This window comes from Strigops habroptila, chromosome 7 (assembly GCF_004027225.2).
Source record: "Strigops habroptila isolate Jane chromosome 7, bStrHab1.2.pri, whole genome shotgun sequence".
In the NCBI taxonomy this organism is placed as follows: domain Eukaryota; kingdom Metazoa; phylum Chordata; class Aves; order Psittaciformes; family Psittacidae; genus Strigops; species Strigops habroptila.
The window spans coordinates 9,573,867-9,594,414 of record NC_044283.2 but is presented as its reverse complement, the minus strand read 5'-3'; the positions used below and the strand labels follow the sequence as shown (position 1 = coordinate 9,594,414).

Here is a 20,548-nt window from a genome sequence, read left to right as displayed (position 1 = left end):
GCAGATATTTCCATTACCACTTGGGGGATGGGACAGTGAAGATATATTAAACACGCATGCAGATCCCCAAATGAAAAGAAGGTGCCAGCGCATTGGTGAAAGGAATCAGAATGGCTTTGGCAAACTGGAACGGTGGTTTGGAAAACATTAGCAATTCAGCAAGGGCAAATGCAAAGTTACACAGTTTGAGGACAATGAATTGCACAAATGTGTGATGAAGAATCACAAACAGAACAATTCCTCAAAAAGGTTCAGGGGCTGGATTGAGTCCCCAGCTGCTGCAAATAAGCCAGACACCAAAGTGCAGAGGATAAACAGGAGAGAGCTGTCAGCTGGATGTGAAGAAATCCTTCTGCTCCATGTGATGTCAATAAAGTGCAGCTGAAGAACTGCAGCTTGCTTTGAAACTGTACATCAAGAAAGACAGGAGAAAAAGAAATCAGAGAAATAGCACAGGACTTTAACAAAAGATTATAAACAGAGCAGGATATTGAGGGGAGTTAAGCTACATCCTTGCAGATGGCAAGGAAACCATGTAGCCTGCCTTCCAGTCTTTCCAGTACAGCAAATTTCCTTAGTTTCCCTGATCGGAAAACTCCATGCAGTATCCACTTGGTCCCTACAAAAAGCTTAACCCCTTTTTCTGCCACAGTGCTCTGTACTCCCCTCCTACAAGGAGCTTTTGCAGCCTGCGGAGCCTGCTGCAGCTCTCTGCCAGCTGGCAGCACTAAGCTGTTCTGTGGGAGCATCTCCAGGCCCAGCAGAGGCACTCCCAGGGATGGAGCAATCCCTCCCTTCCTCGGCAGCACTTAACTTGACCCTGAGGACCACACTAACTAGCAGCCACCTCCTGCGATCCTGCCCTTTTCAGACATGATATGCATCATGCAGTACTTGTGCAACAAACTGCAGAGAAATGATGCTGTGTACCACCTCCCACGGCTGCTCATTACACTGCCTACAAAGAATCTCCAAAATCCATGTATGCATATAGCAGAGGAGTGTATATTTGATTAAATCATGCTCATACGTGCATCTGTGGTAGAGGAGGAACCTTTCCTGTTGCAGGGTAATGCTCTAAGAGACAGGTGGTTCAGGGATGCTGCTTATATTCTGTCTTTACAAAGTTTTTCCACATGCAAATGCTGACAGGGGCTCAGACAGACTGCCCTGATGGAGACCTGACCATGACTCTTCCAACCTGCAAATCAGCCACTCTTCACCTCAGCTTTCTGGTTCACAGGGACTCGCTTTCTGCATCTCCCCTGGAAGAGTCAACACTTAAGCTGTGGTTAAGTTTCAATAAAAGTTTTGGTTCTGCCAAATTAGCTTTCTCCAACACCAAAACCAGCTTTTCAAAACCTCCCAAGTATCTCCAAGGCCTGGTATTCTCAGTTCTTTCACCTCATCCCGTTTTTATTGATTCCTCCAACACTGCAATTTGGAAATGACTTGGTTCCATGTTCTGCAAAGTGTGTGTCTGGGAACTGCATCATTTGCACACTTCCTCCAATCCAAGGAGACTAAATACAGACAAAAATTTTGCATCCCCATTGCATTAATCAGAACTAGAGAAATTATAAAAGAGATTTTGTCCTTCCAGCCTCTAAAAACCTTCAGCTGCACAGATCCAAGTCATGTTTGCATGAAGCTGTATGTTTACAAGAAGCTGAATCCCCTTTGGTAGCTCTTCAAGTTCCTCTCTGTACCCACCTCTTCCCTTCTCCACCCTTCCAAGCTTAATCTTTTGTTCCTTTTTTCTTGGCTCCTGCACAAACCTTTCCACTAACCACCACCCCCTTAGGGGTGACTGACATACAGACACTACTGTATACATAGGGTCGGACTCAGCGATTGCATCTGTCTATCAGCTTATACCTTCCTGTTCCTTGACACTGTGGTAATGGAGTCACCTTAATAGATTTCATCAGGGCTGAGTTTTAATCATCACCAGTGACTAATGCAATACAACTGGAGACTAGGAGGGGGAAAAACAAACCAAAACAAACCCAGAAGAGTACGCTCCCTGTGCTACCCCTGTCTGTAACACAAAAAATCTCCAATCCCAGTGAACAAAGTTCTTGGATTTTTAAATGCCTGGATCCAGTTTCTCAGGCTCCTCTTTCTAGACCTCAGCCTCACAGCAGCAGGACAGTCCTGTGCCTAGTAACAGAGACTTGTAGTGGTTAAAACTCCTACAGTTGCCTTAAAACACTGCTGAGACTGGGGTGATTTAACACTACAAGTAGCCTCTGCTGCCAGGGACTGCGCAGTGCCTGCAATGGGTGGGGAGGGCACAGAGCAGGAGGCTGCTGCAGCCTCCAGCAGAGCAGCGATGGGGTTTCACCACCCATGGTGTGGGTGAAGCGGGGCAGCACGCAGCGGGATGCAGGCAGGTCTGCACCAGCAGAACGAGAGTGCAGGCTGGCTACAGAGCTTCCCAGTAACCCCAACTCGTCCAGTTTGGTGTTGCTAAAGGAGTGTCCAACATTGCTGCAGAAAAGGACAGCACAGAAAAGCAGTGAATTTATGGACCAGATGATGATGAATGGAAGCACTGATGTGTTAGAAACATTGAGAAAGCAATCCTGTCTTCTGCACTGCTGGTGAGAACTGCAGGTGTGGCTGCATCTCCTGCTTCCCTGCACAGATGGAGGGTGGCTGTTGGAGCAGAGCAGAGATGGGGCTGCATACAATACTGCTATAGCCACCTCTCAGCTAAGGGGAGGTCTCTCTGACTGCAGCCGAGTGCTCTGACTTTTTAAGCAGAGGTACCATGTACCTAGGACCAAGAGACATCTGCTGCAGGGCTGTCTCTTCTGCTATAAAGAAGAACACTTGAGAGGCCTGAGAAAAGTAAATAAAAGAGCCTGGGCATCAAAATAAAAGGCAGAGGAAAAAAGGGGATTTTGTCTGATAATGATGAGAGGAATGCCAGGCAGAATCATTCAGGAAAAGTATAAAAATCAAGTGAGTCAGAAGGAAACACGATGCATACTTAACGCTGGCTTTGCATCACAGTCCGAATACAACACAACTTCACACAGAAACACAGCAGAAGGGCTGGAAGTTAACAGTCCTGCAAAAATGGAAGTTAAACACTAGACAAATGTCTGATGTCATCTTTGATGTGCTTGTTATTTCAGGATAAAGGTTTGTAGAAAGATGGTATCCTTCACTAGAGTACCTTGGATAAAGCAGCTAATCCTCTACTTGGCATGAAATGGTATTTCATCCTTCTCTACATAATCAATGCAGTTTGTCCCATCCGTCTGGGGCAGCAGGACCCCAGAATTGGCCCTACTTGTAAGGTAAAGCTAAAAAATTAGTTAAATTTTCCCTTCATTTTTTAAAAAAAGATCAACAGTTTCAGAGTGAGGAGTCTTTCAGGACTCATTAATATTCTTTTAGAAATTAATTAAAAGTTTCAACAATAGTACTGCAGTAATTTTCTCATAATATTACCTCCCAGAGCTTTCCTGAACGTTTCTTAGGATACATTTGGACCTTCCGGTGCACTAGATCATAGATATAGAAGAGACCTGATGCTTAAAGTTTTCATAGGATCAACAATATATCTGCACATACCGACATTTAAAGTTTCTTTATGCTTCTACTTTCCCCACAAAACCAAAAGTACTTCAAGCCATGAAAACCAATGATGAAATTCCTCAGTTTCTGCAAAACCCATAGCACTTTCCATCCCTCAAGTCTGGGTTTGGGAAGGCTTTTGAAATCAAATTCCTCACATGCAGCACAGATCAGACTGTGGGGATCAGCTTCCTGTTTTCATCTGAGCTCCTCTTAAGATCAAAAGAAGAAAGTGATTGGATTTGCTTTTGTAATCCTGGGAATTACTGGTATTCTGAAGCATTTTCACATATTCAGGTGTTTTCCTTCAGAATCAGAAAAGGAACTAAAGCAGTTTTAGGGAAGACTTTCCTTTCCATTTCTCAGAGTTGTATCATTTGGGAGAGGAGAGAGGAACAGAGGGAAACAGTCGTGGAACTTGGAGAACCAATGACTGTAACTTACAACAACATAAAGCCACCCTCTCTTCTCTAGCAAGTCAGCTTTTGTAAAAATCACAAAAACATGTTTTAACTGATAGGTATTGGCATGTCCTTTCACTGAGAGTCTGAATGAGTGCTTACGGGCAGCGCATCTTTTGTGAGTCATTCGGGAAATTTTATGTCCTTTGCCATTTCAATATTAGTTTTAAGTTCCCTGAACGTAGCAGGGCAGGGACTGGGTGCCAGGACAAAGACAAAAAGGAGCTGTGAATTAGAGAGAGAAACCAAAGGCACTGTAGTAACTTATAAATCCGTTTCTCGTCACCACTGTACAGCTTGGGTCATTTTCTAATAAATATGAGCTGCAGACAACATAAAAAATATATAGAATGGGAACCAGATACAGCGATACAGAAAGGCTTATGCACAAGAAAAGATTAAATGAGGTCAAACTTCTGAAGTAGGAAGAGAGATGACTTATGTCTGAAGTTTATAAAATCATGAACAAGGGGGTGAACGGAGGATTAGTACTTGCTGGTTTTCATAATGCAAGAATTCAGTATCAAGTGGAAAAAAACCCAAACCCCAAACCAAAAAGTTACTGCATAAAAGAGGTTATCAGATCTGGGAACTCACTGTCATGGGATGTTTTGGATGGCAAAAGGATGAATGGTTTCAAAAACGATCAGATGAACTACAGGAAGAAAGGTTTCTTGGCTTTTAAGCAAGTGTGGATGCAGCATTTGGCTCAGGAAGTCTCTAAATCACTAGCTGACGAAAGCCAGCAAGGAAACCTCAAGGAAGTAAGATTAGAAAAAGAGCAAATAGAGAGTCATCACTACATTACTGGCCTCTGTCAGAGGCTGATCCTAGACTCTCAAGGACTCCAGTTTTCATATTCTTGTACTAACATGTACAGAAAAGGAACAAAGCTCTCTGCACCTCTTCTTGTTTCTGGGAGATTCCTACAGAAAGTCCATCTTGGTTGGGGGGTTTGTATAATAGACTTTAGTCCTGTTCATTCTAGCTGTCTCTGAATATCTGGAAAATTGACAATGAGAGATAATAAATCAGATGCGTAGATGATGCAATTCATTTTAGTGACTGTAAATTTTCTACTGGTGCACACGTAACACCGGTACAGGATAACCATTTAAAGGACATACTGAAATTACTAGGCATTGTGTATTGTGTAATGCTCTTCAGGAGCCAGGTATCTCTTTACCCAACTTACTTCTGTAAAACACACCAAAAAGGGCAAGAACAGGGAGCAATCCAACTGAAAGGAGAGACATCCTTATGGTACAAAGCAAGCGGAAATAGTTGGTGTCTGACCTTTCATCTACCTCACCTCCTTCCCTTAAAATCCCAAGAATTCTATTATTTATCAAAACCAAAACCAAACCAAAACAAAAAACCAACCAAAACCTAAACCATCACCAGTTAGATTTTCTTTATTTGCAGGCCACCTACAGCTAGTCTGTTCAGCAGAACAAACGACATTTTGCTTAGTGTTAGCAATTCAGTAAGAACGTTCTCTGGTAATACCAGCACAAAGCAAGGAGTCCAGAAACTCTAGCTTCCTACCACTGCTTTTAAAAAGGGACCTTTCTGAGGAATCCATTTTAATAGCCTTACTATAAATGCATCATTTGATGAAGGTACTTGGAAAAACACATCTTGGTACCACTAACAAAAGACAGGAGAGCTCTTAAAGTGATCTGTGGCATGACACATCCCTCTTCACCCACCCAACAGATCTGTGACAGAGTCTCTGAATGGACTAGAGCAACCTAAACTTGAAATTTTCACTCTCTTCCCCCACATCCTCCACCCCCAGGATTTTTTCTTTGAATGCCCTCTGAATAACCTGGAGGAAGACACACGTATTGTGGTTTCCCATCTCCGCAGCAAAGTGAAATTCCCTCTGGTTAACCACCTGCTAGCTGTGTAATATGGCATTTGCTTCACAGTTACACTTAACCAGAAGGCACACAGACACCACAGCTGCGTCAGGTTCACAAACTCCACCGCTGGAGCTTTTTACTTCTGAAAATCCAGGGATTTTGCATCTATTTGCTTGAGAAAAGGTGTCACTTCCCGCAGTTCTTTGAACATGCTCCCTCTCACCCGCCCCCAGTTTTACCAGGGTACTTTTGACCCTGACCACATAGCAGGACAGAACGTTCACTTCCTTCTCCGGCTCGCTGAAATTCCCTGATTTCACCACTTGCAGCATGCTGTGGCGCCCCAGGACGCGGCACAGGAAGCAGAGAAGCTCGCTTCTTAGCGAGAGCAGAGGACAATACAGCTGCCTGGGAAAAACATAATAGACACTTCACTTTAATCTATCCAACCAAGTTTTACAAGTAGCCATGACCGCGGCAAGTGCATATACACAGGAACACGCAGATTTATCATGAAACCTGGGGTAACAGCTAGAAAAGCATTTACTGCCACAGCTACAAACTGTTCCTAGTACACTGTGTTTTTAAACTTCCCATGCCACAAAAGCATGCTGCAATATGGAACACTCACCACGTCTACCTTAACTTTTATTTGACATGGGGTTTTCAAACCATGCCAGGAATGAAACAGCAGCATTAGTCTCATTAGTCACTGCAATACCATAATGCCTTTATGTTAAAGAGGGACATATTTTATACCTGTAATAAATAGGTTAAAGTCCTCCTAGAAGTGGAAGACTTAATTTTAAATTACTTTAGGTGACCTATTTCAGTATTGACCTGGTGAAACTACCAATAACATCAGGAACTGAAATCCTGTGGAAAACTACTTTTTCCCTTCCCCCCTCATTTAACCAACTTTACACATATCTGCATAGTGCATCAGAAGAGCAGGAGTGAGTCTTGAGGTGTCCGCTACCAGCTACATGAACCTCATGCAGAAATGTCACCTGCTTGTGTTACTACCCTACTACTTACTACTGAGCAGCTCTGCTCATGTCTGCTCAGAGCAATCAGAAGCAAAATCACAACAGCACTACTGGGAACAGCAAACACAGAGAATCATACACAGCTCTTTGTTCCTGGAATATAAAGCCCGTTCTCTAGAAATGCTCCAAAGAGCATCTCTAAACACACCAGGCAATGTGATGTTGCAGGCGTAACATCATTCATTCATTTGTTTTCTTTCATTCATAGAGCTAATTAAGCCCTTTCCTCTCCCCAACCTCCTCTGACCATAAAGAAACAGGAGAGGATTTCTCACATTTCCTGACAGGAACATGGAAATGTCATTCAAATCCACGCCTGAGATAGGAGTGCTGATGTCCAAAATAAAATCCCTGCACGTTAAAGGCTGTTACAAAACCATCAGCATCCAAGTAACCCCATAGGGCTGGCGTCACTCTGCATAACTAAGAGGACCCAGCAGCAATGTGGAAATTCCATCCTTAAGTCATCGACTGCGACATCCTCCGGCAGTTTTCATCATTGGCACCTCATGTCAAAAGAAGTTAAAGAAATCTTTCATCTCATAGTGTGGCCTCTTTAATGGCTGTCACTTGCAGTGTTACGTGTGCAGGTTTTTTCTAGTTCGGTGTGCAGCCAGAGAGCTAAGGGCTTGCTTTTTTTTCAAGCAGGTTTTAAAACTATTCTGGGTTTTCCCCGTCTCCCCATCCAGTGACTGAATTATGTACCTGTGGTCAGAGCTGCTGTGTGCCTTAAGTTATCTCTCAGTCATGCAGCCAGTCTGCCATATCACACGGCCACGTGGGTTGTGTCACACAGGTTTCTGGTGCTGCTTGTCCTTGCTCCATGACCAGGGGACTGCTTGTCCAAAAATGCAGGACCACATACAGCAGAGTGTTGAACGGGCTTGAGATGTTACCATGAACAGGTTCATGGTATGAGCCATGAACCAAGAACAAGCTTCAGATCATCTTTCTGAGATCATCTTCAGATCATCTTTCTGAGCCCCAGAGACAGAAGTGTGAAGGCTTCAGAGATGCAAGACAGTGCTGAAGCTGTGCATGCACAAAAGAAAGACCACAGATGTTACATTCACTACATCAAATAACCCTTGCTCCACAAGAATCTCTTCTTTATCCTGCCCCAGGATGCTCTTTATACTTTTAAACTGTTCCCTTTTCACTGTCATGAGCTGCTAGTCCAAGACAGAGATGTAACAACCACCAACCCTGCAGAAACTCAAGGGGATGGATGAGGGAGATAAAAATAGGAAAGGCAATGAGTTATCTTTCCTTAAATGCATCATAGCACTTAGGCTTCTTTGCTCCCTAAGTGTTAAATCCAACTGGTTTTGGTATTTTTCCTTGCAAGCAGAAGAGAGGACAAAACTTTGGAGCTTTTGGAAGATGATGACTGTTAACTGTGGTGGAGACCACAGAGCAGGTGTGACACACGGGTGACCTGCAGCCATGGTGAAACGAGAGGGGAGGCAGCAGTCACCGTGTGTAGAGAAGGTCCACCTCCAAACCTGCCCCAGCCCCCAAGACATGAACGCTGAGAAGGGTTCTCCAGGTCAGCAAGGTCTGCTCATGGGCTCGCTGCTTATTACTGCTCTGTGCTGCCCTGTGAAGGCAAACTGAATAACCACCTCATCTGGGATTTTGCCTGCAACTAGCACCAGCAGGGCATGGAAAGGCATCAGGAAAGGCAGCCGTGCCATAATCACATAGCTTCTTTCCCATCTCCGGGAACACGTGGAAAAAAAGATGTGCTTCAAGGAAGGTCTGGAAAACACAGAAGACAGTGGAGGAGAGAAAAAACCCTAAGCCCTTAATGCAAATACGATTTATTCAGCATGCTACAAAGTGCAGTATAGCGACCAGACCTAAAGAGATAAGAAAAGTATTATTTATTATACGAAATAAATACTAATTCTAAAATGGTAGAAATAGTAATTTCTTATGTGCTCAGCCAACACTAGAAGCAGAATTTGGCCTTTCACTAACTTGTTACAAATCCTGAGAATAAAGAAGAGAGGTGAATTAGCCAGACAATGAAATGTGAAAGTTGGATAAATGGGAGGGAAGTTGGAAAATTAAGGTCAACTTGAGAATTCTGAGAAGACCAAATTAAACAAAAGGAACAGCACAGGAAGAGAGCCTTCCAATGGATGAGCTGGAGAGTCATGCAAACCCATCGTTTCCTATTTTATCTAAAAGGCCTCATTGTTCTATCAGAAAAAGTTTTGTTATTGTTCTGTGAGGATGGTGTAATTTCTGTGTGAATATTCCTGGATGTGAGAGAGAAACAGGAACACCTTCGGGGTGCTCATTAACTTCTGGACAAGACAGGGTCAAGATTTTCAACATAAATTCCAAGTTCCCATTCTGACTTGGTGCTAGCTTCCTAAGTTACCTCTTCGCGGTTTAGTTCAAATGATTCCTTGTACCACGGAATGAAGCTAATCAGTTTGACAGCCTGAAAAAGTAAATACAATACAATTTGTGGTTGCTGTGGCACAGGGAAAACATAGAATTTTGTTTCTCCTGATGTCATGGAGAGTTACCATTTAACAGCAGTGATACACATCTCTCTCAAAAAGTAGTATTTAAAACTAAAGAGTTCAATCAAATAAGGAAATACTGAGAAGGCCATTCTGAGTGATCTTTTATTTGTGCTTAGTACATTACTAGCCAATATAACAGCATTATCTAAAATGAGACACAGCATATTAAAAGAACACCTGACAGGTAGCATTACCTTTTAGCAGGAAAAACTGCTAAACCATCCAACCCTAAAGGCTTGTGGAGGACACAGATGAACAGAGAACACAACACTCCCAAAACAGGGCATCAGTAGTGTAAGTGAAGGAATCCCTGGCTCTGTACCAATGCTAAGTGAGCTTAGATCTTTGTAAAAAAAGAGGCATCAGGCACAGGAAAGGATCATGATGGTAGGCAACAAACAGCAATTTCAAAACGGTTCCAGCCAGGTCTAAATTTTCACCCATTCTATTCAAAATCCAGCACGACCTCGATGCATGACCTCTCCAGCACACGCACAACCTGATAAAACTCCTGCTGTTCTGAAATTCGCTCTGATGCAGGCATAACCGGTGTTCCTCCTCCTCCTCCTCTCACTCCAGCAAAAAACCCCACCCCAAAACCCCAAGAGGAATTGGTATGCACCTAATGAGAGCTGGCCCTTTGAGGTAGACACAGTGGAACATCTTGGGATTTCCTACCCAGCGTGTGCATTCCTATTGCAAAGCAGTGAAATTCTTAGGGCTGTGAAAGTGCTACCTATGTGATCATTCAGACAGTTTTGGGGAGGGGGGTATATGTGCTAATTCTGTTGCTGTGGTTTGGTTAAAGATAGTTTCCTGTGGGGCTGGGCCTCACAGGAAAAAAGGACTGACAAGCAAACTAGACGCAAGCTTAGACTCTCCAGGAAACCACAAAATAACCCCTCTGAAGGCTGCAGAAAGTGCTATTTCTGTGCCTCTATCATCTTTTAAGGAGACGAGAATGGAGGTGGAAGGGCTAGAGAAGAAAGCTGAGTGTGAAACCAGAGCTGAACACATGCTGAATGAATGTAGGCATGAAGGAAAGAACAACTGGGGAATGCCAAACCCTACTGAAGTCAACGGGAATTTCATCAGCAGCTTCATGGAGCTGGGGCTGCACACACAGATCAAAATCCTTCTAGACAGGAACAAAGACAGACACCCACTGCCAGCATGGGAGCCATGCATGGGAATGCCCCTGTTGAGATGAGCAAGCTACACATGAATGGTGCGCTGGAATTACCAAGCTGGCTAGAGCTATTGCAAGGTTAACTCACCACAACCAGACTGTGGTTGAGGGACGCTGGTATTTTAAGCATGTCTTCTGCATAGCAGAGAAGTCAAATGAAGTGTGGAAATTGTTAGTGGGATACCATTTGTGCATCATTAGCTATACTAGCCTTCACCACAAAGGTTTAGAAACCTCATGGTCAAGAGCAGAGGTTAGCCTCAGGGCTGCCTGTCGTGGAGGTGCTCTGTATCTGTTTCGGTTCAAAAGCTGTAATTGAGAAACACATGGCTTGCAGAAATAATGCAGGAGTATGGGTCACCTGCATCATTTGGTTTTGACACTTAAAACTCAGCAACATTTCAAAAAGACATCAGCTAGAAGAAGAAAAGCATTTTTATCAGATTAATGATTCTTAAATGACAATGAACTGATCTTCCCCTCCACCATGCCTCATGGCTCAAATGCATTTTCTAGCACTGAAAAACACACAGAACGCTGCATTCATTAGGCTGAACTCCAGCTTTACATTACACTTGCACTGCTGGCAAACACAAGCACCTAATAAGCTTCAAATTATGATTGCTCTACTAAGAACCAGAGCAGCAGAATCAAACACTAAAAATAGAGAGATATCAGTTGGTTGAAAGACCTTCATGTGGTCATGGCAAAACAGTGATTTGCAGGAAATCATGAGAAAGCTTCTCTCCATACTATCGTATGTATAAAGGTAGCAAGGTAAAGTTTGATAAAACTAAGGGGGAAAAGGAGGAAAAGTACCTTTTCTTTCCATGACAGGAAACCCTTACTTAGGAAGAAAGATTAGCCCATACTAACACACAGATGCCATTAGCTTGATGCATGAGCAACTTCTGTGCTTCCCTATTGTTACAAAATTATTTAGTCTGTATTTAAATGGGTCTTTTGTTTGAATACAAAAAGGATCCCATGGACAAGAATGGGATGCTCCATGCTCTAACAGTGACTTACTGTATTGTTTTCAGCAAGTCATTTAACTTGGCAGTTTACCCTCCTGTTGACCTTACAGATGTCATGCATGCCCTCAGCATGAATGTGTATATGAAAAGTACAAAATAATCTTATCACAGCGCTGCTTTGTTTTCGGGTACTTGTTTACTATCATGAACTACAGTGAAAGGTTATTAGGACTGCAAGTAAAAGCACACTCGAAGTTAAGAAATGACTCTCTCTAGCAAAACATCAGTTCAGCTCCTTTGCATACATGCTGTGGCTGTATACGTGTAACTGTATCATCACCAGGAGACTCTTGCTGCACTGGACTTAGCTGGAGACATCAGTACACTAGCATTCTTTATATGGAGGCATGCTGCAAGGAAAGAAAAATCCTAAGAAAAATCCTTCTTCCTTTGCTGGTATGCCTTACCATTCTTCTCAAAAACAGGAGCTCTGTATTTGCTTCTGCTGAGCTGATCAAGGCTGAAGTATATTGTGCCTGTAGCAGAGAGGTAGTCTGGATGTGGGCTGCCTCTTTATTCCTCCAGCCTCCCACTGGCTTAGGTCTACTTTCCATGGCATAGATAATGCTCTCTGGCAGCTGTTTCCTTCTCCCAAAGCAGGGTCATAGGACAAAGTAAAAGCTCCCTCAGATTTAAGGCCTGTCCTTTGTGCACCTCTGCAAAGACCAGTGTGCCAGGAGTGGAGGCATCTGATGCACAGGGGGCTCAGAGAGCACAGGGTAGCTCGGAGGGTGAAGCTGGCTTGACAGTGAAGGGGGATAAAGCTTAACAGTGGGTGTGGAAGGATAAGCGTGCATACGAGACTGCATGGAGCCAGATCCTGCTTTGACAGACCTTGGCATTTAAAGTTACTGTGGACCAAATACTCTGTTACTGAAATATAGTCACCATTAATGTATCTGATGACTTGTTAGATTATGTTTTAAGGAGCCTACAAGTGGGAAGAAGCCCGAAGTTTGATAAAACAGATGGAAAAACATTAATCAAAGAAAATGAAACAACTGTTTTTATGTAAAATTTCAGTGCCCATATTAAACATTGGACAAGCAGACAAGGGCAGAGTGGTCGTTACACCACAGATCAGAAAATGAAGTTACCCAAAACACTACTCTGGTAATCTTTACCCACAGAAACAAGAAAAACACATTACTATGATTTCATCAAAATGTACATGCTCTCAGGTAAGTGGTAAGCTGAGGAAGTTACAATAAGATGTACTGTCAAAGCATGTACTCCTCCTTGAAAAGGATTCCGCTAATAACAGGCTGTTTCCATCTCCACATCTGCCTAGTGACGGGCTGCATGCAATGAAATGGCACTCCATCCCAAGCTGCCATCAGTCTCTGGTCTACTTTATTGCAATGTGTTCAACACAAACAAGCCTTGCAAGACACTCTCCTGGCTATAGGCAGGTAAAGGAGAGTTTAAAACTGAGCAATCTGGTCACAGCAGCTGCATAGCGCAGACAACACAGTGCAGCTACAGGTGTGACAAAGTAGATAATTACTGTGCTATAGAAGCACAGAGTTCAGAATATGTTACAGAACATGGAGATATCTCTTGGTTTTTAACCAGCCTAAGAGAAATCCATCTGACAGTGGACACAGCCTTTTTTGGGGGGGGGACAGATGGACAAACTCTTCAATGACTGGCTAGTTTGTCTTTTGAAAGAGTCTCTCAAACTATGTAAAGCAGAACCCCCTCAAAAAGAAAGGCCAAAGAGAAGTTACAAAGATACTACAGCCATTGAGCACATCGTAATTTCCACAGCTATGGAGAAGTGCTGAGAGGAAGCGTGCATTGAGCTCCTAGCAATTGTTGTAGGACAGTTCCTCTTCAGATAGTCAGAGCACAGTTTAGGAGCTACCACAGCCTGGGTGGAATTCACCTGAAGAACCCTGGACATGAAAAAAAAATTACTTCTAATCATCAATAGTTGCACACATCTGAGTAGAGATGAGGATGTGGGAGGAGAGAACTGCAGTCTTCCAGCTTCTGAGAAGAGGAAGCACGGGACCAGCACCTGCTGATTCTGCTCCCTTACACTGGAGAGAGGAAGAAAAAGTTTTCCTCTGTCTTCTTTATTGAGGACTCATTCTCAAATCCACTGTTGGACAGTCAAAGTCCACCATATGGAAAAACATTGAAGAAAAGCAAAATCTGCTTGAAGAAAGCTGAACAGAAGTTTTCATAGAGACAGAATACCTTTGTGTTTGTGCAAGTGCGTTAAAAAGGTGAAGAATGTATTAAAGTAAATAATCTGGGATCTAGCATATTTGCGAACTGTCTTAAAGAGTGAACAATCCCTAAGAGGTAGACCAGCATCCTTCTACAGGTACACAAACCCACCCTGTGTCATATAAGTTGCATAATAAAAGAGCCAGGTTAGAAATGTATGTGTGTGCTCGCTCCTTCAGTCCTAGAAAGGGGTTATGAAAGGTCTTTTCCCAGCATATAGCTGTACTCTGGAGCAGCATTCTGGTATTTCCTGCACAAATGGAACAGCTCCTTTGCTTCACAAAAAGATGAACATTGTGACACCAGAACCAGTTGCATGAAAAAGGAAAATTAAGGAACAAATAGTAGCCAGTGTCCCTAATCTTTTCTCAAGACTCTCCCCTTTCTCTTCTTAGGGTGTATCTCACAGGGCACCTCTGAAGGGCCTGTACATGACCAAACGCTGCCAACCAAGAAACTGGAAGTCCACGTGCAGATGCAAAGCTATGTATCTAGGAGTAGAGATGCGGTGGGATAGTTTACATAACTGCAGTGATCTGAGGGATGGATGATGGCTCTTCAAGAAGGAAAAAAGAGAAAACAGAGAACTTGGAGCTGTGCTCCATCCAAAGAAATTACCCAAATGTGGAGAGCTCTGCAAAGCAATAGGTGACAGACTAGTCAAAAGCTTATGGGTCAGGATGAGGAAGGAGGCCAATGAGCATAATTGTGTGGTGGATATCTGCTACAGGCCACCTAACCCAAGAAAAAGTGGATGAAATCAGCCATAATCTGCTGGGAGAAGCCTTTTGATAGCAGGCCCTGTCTCTCCGTAGGGGTTTCCACAACCCCATTATCCGCTGAGAGGGCAACAAGCAAAGGGGAAAGCAATTCAGGAGAGCAATCCTGGAGGACAACTGCTGAAAAAAGTGACAGACAAGTCAATTAGGAGAGGCAGTGCTCAATATGCTACTCGTTAATCAATATGAACTAGTTAAAGCTGTGAATGATTGGCATCACTTGGCGACAGCCATCATAGGATGGTGAGATAAGGATCCTGAAAGAAGTGAGGTAGGCAGATAGCACAATAAAGATCTTGAACTTTGGAAGAGTAGATCTAGTCTTGTTCAGGGAACTGGTAGGCAGGATGCCACTGGAGGCTGAGGCAAAAAAGTGCAGGAAGACTGGTTAACCTCCAAGAACCACCACTCAAAGCAGAACAGCCTGTTCTGATGTGCAGGAAGTCAAGCAAGCATGGCAGGAGGCCAGCTCTGCCCGAGGGGGAACTCCTGAGTGAGCTCAAACACTAAAAGGAAGTGTACAGGAGGTGGAAGTGGAGACAGGCTATTTGGAAGGAATATGGAGACGACGCCTGAGCACATAAAAGGACACGAAAGTAAAAGCTTGGTTGGAATGAAAACATGGAAGGGGAGCAGAAGGCAACAAGAAGTATTTCAGGAGCAAGGAAAATGTTGGCCCATGGACAAAGGGCACAATAAAAGGCCATGGTATAAAACAACTACTTGGCTGGGAAGGTCTGCTCTCAGACCTTCCTGAAGGTATTGGTAGAGTCTGTGCAAGTGAAGCATGACCCAGAGTAGAGAAAGAGTGGATTAGTGGCCAATTCGGCAAATTGGACATCATGAAAGACAGCAGAAGGCTGGACTAGATTACCTACAAACGTTCCTTTTAACCTTAGTCATGACTATAGATTCTCAGGGATCACTATAAATTCTTCCGCTATATAAAGAAAAATTAAGGTAGAAGTGTCAGTCTGTCATCTTAACCACAGCTAATGCCAAAGCTAGAAAGCTGCTATGAAGAAGACATAAAAATGCATATGAGAAATGGCCATGTAAAGTTCACTAACAGTTCTTATCTGTATACATGACACCATCAGATACTGATATCACTAGAGTTATGCTTTCAGACAGCAGTCCCTCAGGTGAGAACGAGATGGGGCCAAACACAGTGCTGCCCTCTAAACCGTATCAGAAAAGCTGTTAACATCATCACTTCCCCCTATTACCAACGGGTTGACACCAGAGATTTGGTGGCTGGATATTTAATTCTGTAATACCCTAATATTAAAAAGCACCCCAAGTCCTTAGAGCAAGCATGTCCATTGCTTCAGCAGTACAGTAAACTCAATTAGAGTGGAGAAGGCAGTAATTTAATGTGGAAGACACCCCATCCTACTGTTTGTGTTTGCTAACTTCTCCAAGAGTATCTGAGCTCCCTTTAAATCTGGTCTGTAGGATCCAGTTGCTGATGTATTAAGAAACCTTTCCCAGAGGTCACCAGTATCCTACTGCATTGTCAAGTGGCATTATTTTGATGTAATGGCAAAGCAACCATAAGAAAATAGGGAAAAAAGCCTCTACAGAGCCACCTTCCAGAACTATTTGGATCACGGTCATAACCAATTTGAAGGAGCTAGTCTGCAAATACAGACAGGTATATTAACCCTTTGAAGAGAAAAAGACAGACAAATATTAGGAAAACGAGGGAAAATTAGAAGGGAGCTGAGCTGTAACAGCCTGTACCTTCAGACACTCCAAGCTTTTAAATTTCAAGCCTTTTTCAGACCCTTCTTAGAGGCTGAAACCTTCTCAGCTGAGTATATATGCTTGTAGACGCTCTCTTTAATGAACTGAAAGTGTCAACTTCCCATTGGTGTGTCAGATGGACTTTTTCTCAAGCAGTGGAAACAGTTGTCTAGGCAGCACTTGCGTGGGGCTGCAAACACCACTGAGCTGCTAAAGTACCTTTTAGAATAAGACTGAAACTATGAGGAGAAGCCATTCATTCTTTACCTCTGAATCAGGAAGTCCACTCATTCAAGCAATCATCAGCTCGTGTAGCAAAACACATAACATTCACACCATCCCCACCACTCCTCCTCCAAACATTAACTCACAAGAAGTCATGCAGAGGCTTCCTCAAGCCCACCAGGAAAAACAGCGGGGGCTTTTTGACGATGTAGCTTATGGTAGTCTAAGGTCAACAGCTAATTTCAGCCAGGGAAAGCCCATTGCCATTTATTTATAATTTCCTTAATGTAATTTACACAGAGTGAGAAGGTTAAAAAGGGAAAGGCCTGAGACAACCGTGATACAGCCAAAATGAAACAAGACTCCTCATCAACAAAACCAGCCTGAGACAGTACTAACAAACATATCACACCACACGCCAGGTTTAAGATGCTATTTCACCACTATCAAATACCTCCATTGCAATTCTCACACCATTATTGTCACATACTGGACCAACCTGCTGCAAGAACATGATCTCTCACCTCTAAAGGCTGATGTAAACCAGGTGCTTTACATTTCATGGTTTAATGTTCAACATTTCAAATACATTACATGAATGCAAATTGTCATGAAGAGCTTCTTACTGCAGTACCTAGAAACAGGAGATGTGGATCCTCTACTCATCTCACCACCGCCCCTATCCTTCAGTTCCTCAGGAACTGAGGTAATACCTAGCTTACTAGATGAAGCATCAAATGGTTTGAGATATCAAAGGTACTACAAAGGTCCTACAGCAGCCCAAGATAGACAGAAAATAGTCCTCCTTCCTCTACCATTTTCATAGGTGTGGGTGGGAACCACGCAAGGAGGAAGAAGCGGGAAAGACTAGGGGTTTTAAACAAAGGGAGGGAACATGCTTAAAGAAAATTGGAAATTTGGAATGGCAATGCTGCTTCAAATTCTTGAAATGCATGGGTTAATCCTCACTCTTTCCCCAGAACTTGCTTAGAAGCCATAAGATTGCTTTTACCAATACAGATAGAAAGGTGAGAGACATGAAAGATAAGCCGAAAGTCTAGAAAGTAAATGAACAATAATAAATAAAATGCTAATTTATTACAACCAATAAACCAATGAACAGATTGCCTAGAGGTTGCACTTTCTATCCTAAAAGGTTTTCAAGGCCAAACCAGATAAAGACCCAAGTAACCCAGTCTGATCTCAAAGCTGAGTCTGCTTAAGACAGCAGGTTAGACTGGAGACTTTCACAAGTCCCTTCTGACCTGGATTATTCTATCCTGCATGCCCATTCTGCAGCCTTCCTGGGTTCAGCCTCTGCCTAAAGAAGCTCTCAAACTCTTCAATCTTGGCAATATAGACATGTTCATGGGAAACTTTCAGACCTAAATTCCCCTTGCAGGCTTTCCAGCTTTACAATGTTCAAGTGAAGAAGTCATTATCCCTCTTGCCCAATAAAAAGGAGCCATCAACTCCATGATCACCTATTACCAGGTAGTGCAGCAGCTTTGAGAGCACACTAGAGAGCTGGGTGCAGCCCAGGGAGGGTGCTAGTGAGCATCTAAAAGGATGCCCAGGCTGCAGTGTGTGTGCTAGACTTCACTACCCTGTCAGATTTCAGGGCTCACTGAAAACCACAATCACAGTGAAAAATCACAGCCCACACTTCATGTCTGCAACTAGGCAGGTGTATGAAGCAGGGTGGCAGGGAGGTGGTACCTTCCAACAGGCATGATCCGAACCCATCTCCTTGAAGTGTTGAACCAGACTGAGTCATACAGAATTGAGTCAAGTTCAAAGTTTGAAAGGGGAGCCAAAACCCCTGCAAAATGGCCATTTCCTGATTATCTGTGGCCAGCCCTCCACTGGGTGCAGACTTGGCCCTAGTGCCACCTCGTGTCTCCCAAAAGCTCTGTCAGCAGGGGCAGGATGCTGCACCAGGAGTCCTCTCTACAGCATGCTATCAGCTTTCCCTAGTCTGTGCTGAACATTCAATTTCTTAATCAACACAGGGAGAATTGCAATTAAAATTCCAGCCAAACCTGTAAAATGAATCTGTCATCTGTTTTTCTCATCTTTTCCTGGCTATCACCACCCTGGGCCAATTGCCTTAAGGAACCAGATATAATTTTTAGCACTTTTTTTGATGCCCCGTTGGTTGTCCCATTTATTTTGGCAGGAATAGCATCAGACTGCATTTGCAGCTTTATGGTTACCTGAAAATTCACCACTTTTTTACCTCCTGGAGAATGCAGCTGCTAAGTTCTGCTAAAAGAACTCACCTGTCCTTTAAGCTATGTCCACTGAGACACCACACATGGGGTAACAAAAACAAAGAACCAGAAATTATAAAAAATTTGGATAAAATTTAAGACATTCTTGATGCTGATCCCTATGCATGAAAAAGCTTCTTGTGTTGGCAATGGAAAAGCAGCAGGGGAAGATGATGGTCAACATAAAGAGGAAGCCTGCTTGGCCATGAAGCACAAGAACTTCTGTACTGGCCACACCACTCTCACTATGGCCAGAGCACTTCCTTTCCTGGGAAACTTTTCCAACAAGGGACTGCCAGAACAGCACTTTAAAAGGGAGAAGTATTTCAGCAACTCATCCTAGAGCACAAGCAGGACACAACCTCCCCACTCCAAAAGGACAGGATCGACACAAATGATTTTGGTGTTTCCAAACGATGAAATTCAGAATTTTGAAACCCAAGTTTCCAATGTAACCAAGCTTCTGCCTTGGTTATGCAGACAAAAGACAAACCAAATTACACCTAAGTCAATTCGGGGTTGGACTAGATGATCTCAAAAGGTCCCTTCCAACGCTAAGGAGTCTGTGAACATTACCCTGAAAAGGCACTTTTAACCTTTCAGGTTAACATTTGGGTCTCATCACAGCTTAAAAAAAACATTACAGCTTTTGCAATCCTGGCAAATCCACTTTGGATGAAACACAGCAACTGATACGTTTTAACCTTCTGCACAGATTTTGGAAGCTCTTAAGGGATCTACAAGCATCACAGACTCCTTACAGAAATCTAGCAACTAGTATCCTGCCTCGTTGGTTAAAGGGAAGATTATTTTCTTGCTTGAAGACCAAGACACTGGAAAACATTTTTTTTTAAATCAAGTGTCAAATTTCATTGTGAATTTTCAGTAAAAAGCTTTAAAAGGCAACTTTTCATTCTATTGGAATAAACCTATCCCACCAGACCATCATCCTTAAGCAGGCCAAGCTCTTTGCCTGGTCTTCTTCCCTGGCAGTTGCACAGCAGCAGATGCTTTCAACTCCCTCTACACTTCTTGGCAGGAAATAGCAGATTTAGTAGCTGAAATAGCTGAACCCATTCTGAGCTGATCACTGGAAATTAGCTCACTCCCATGCAAACGAGTACATATGCTCTGAGACAAGGATCCTCACTCAAATGCAAAACTTGCTGCCACTCATGAAAGTTCTCAGTTCCTTTCTATTGGTACAAGTAAGGTGAACAAAAGTCATGTGCTTTCCTGGAAATTCTTCTGAGTTGGTAGAAACCACTGCCACAGTAGACAATCACTGCTGGAGATCACATTTATACTATAGCTGAACTACATGAGGTCCTGTATCTTTACAGTTTCTTAAGCATTAAACATGTAAGCCAGCTGATTTACTTCCTCATACAGAGGATGGTGATACTGCACCAGGTAATCCATGCAATACTGATCTCAGCATGTAACCTACACCATTAATTAGCATTTGATATTCCCATCACCTCACTTAAGTTGCTGCTAGCCTGTTGCATGACACATTTCAGATGAAAATTACCCCCTTATGCCT

At 43.2% G+C, this 20,548-nt stretch overlaps 1 long non-coding RNA gene across 2 annotated transcripts in view; it reads right to left on the bottom strand.

Annotated features, from left to right (window-relative positions):
- The window catches only part of LOC115611032, a 36,007-nt gene that overhangs the window by 8,289 nt on the left and 7,170 nt on the right, over positions 1 to 20,548 (bottom strand). Inside the window, exon 3 of one of the 2 annotated variants that reach the window (XR_003992440.1) lies at positions 16,690 to 17,363. The exons of the other annotated variant lie outside the window; for it this stretch is intronic. This is a non-coding gene — a long non-coding RNA (uncharacterized LOC115611032). Of the gene's footprint in view, positions 1 to 16,689; positions 17,364 to 20,548 lie in introns of those variants that run through there. 2 annotated transcript variants of the gene reach the window in all.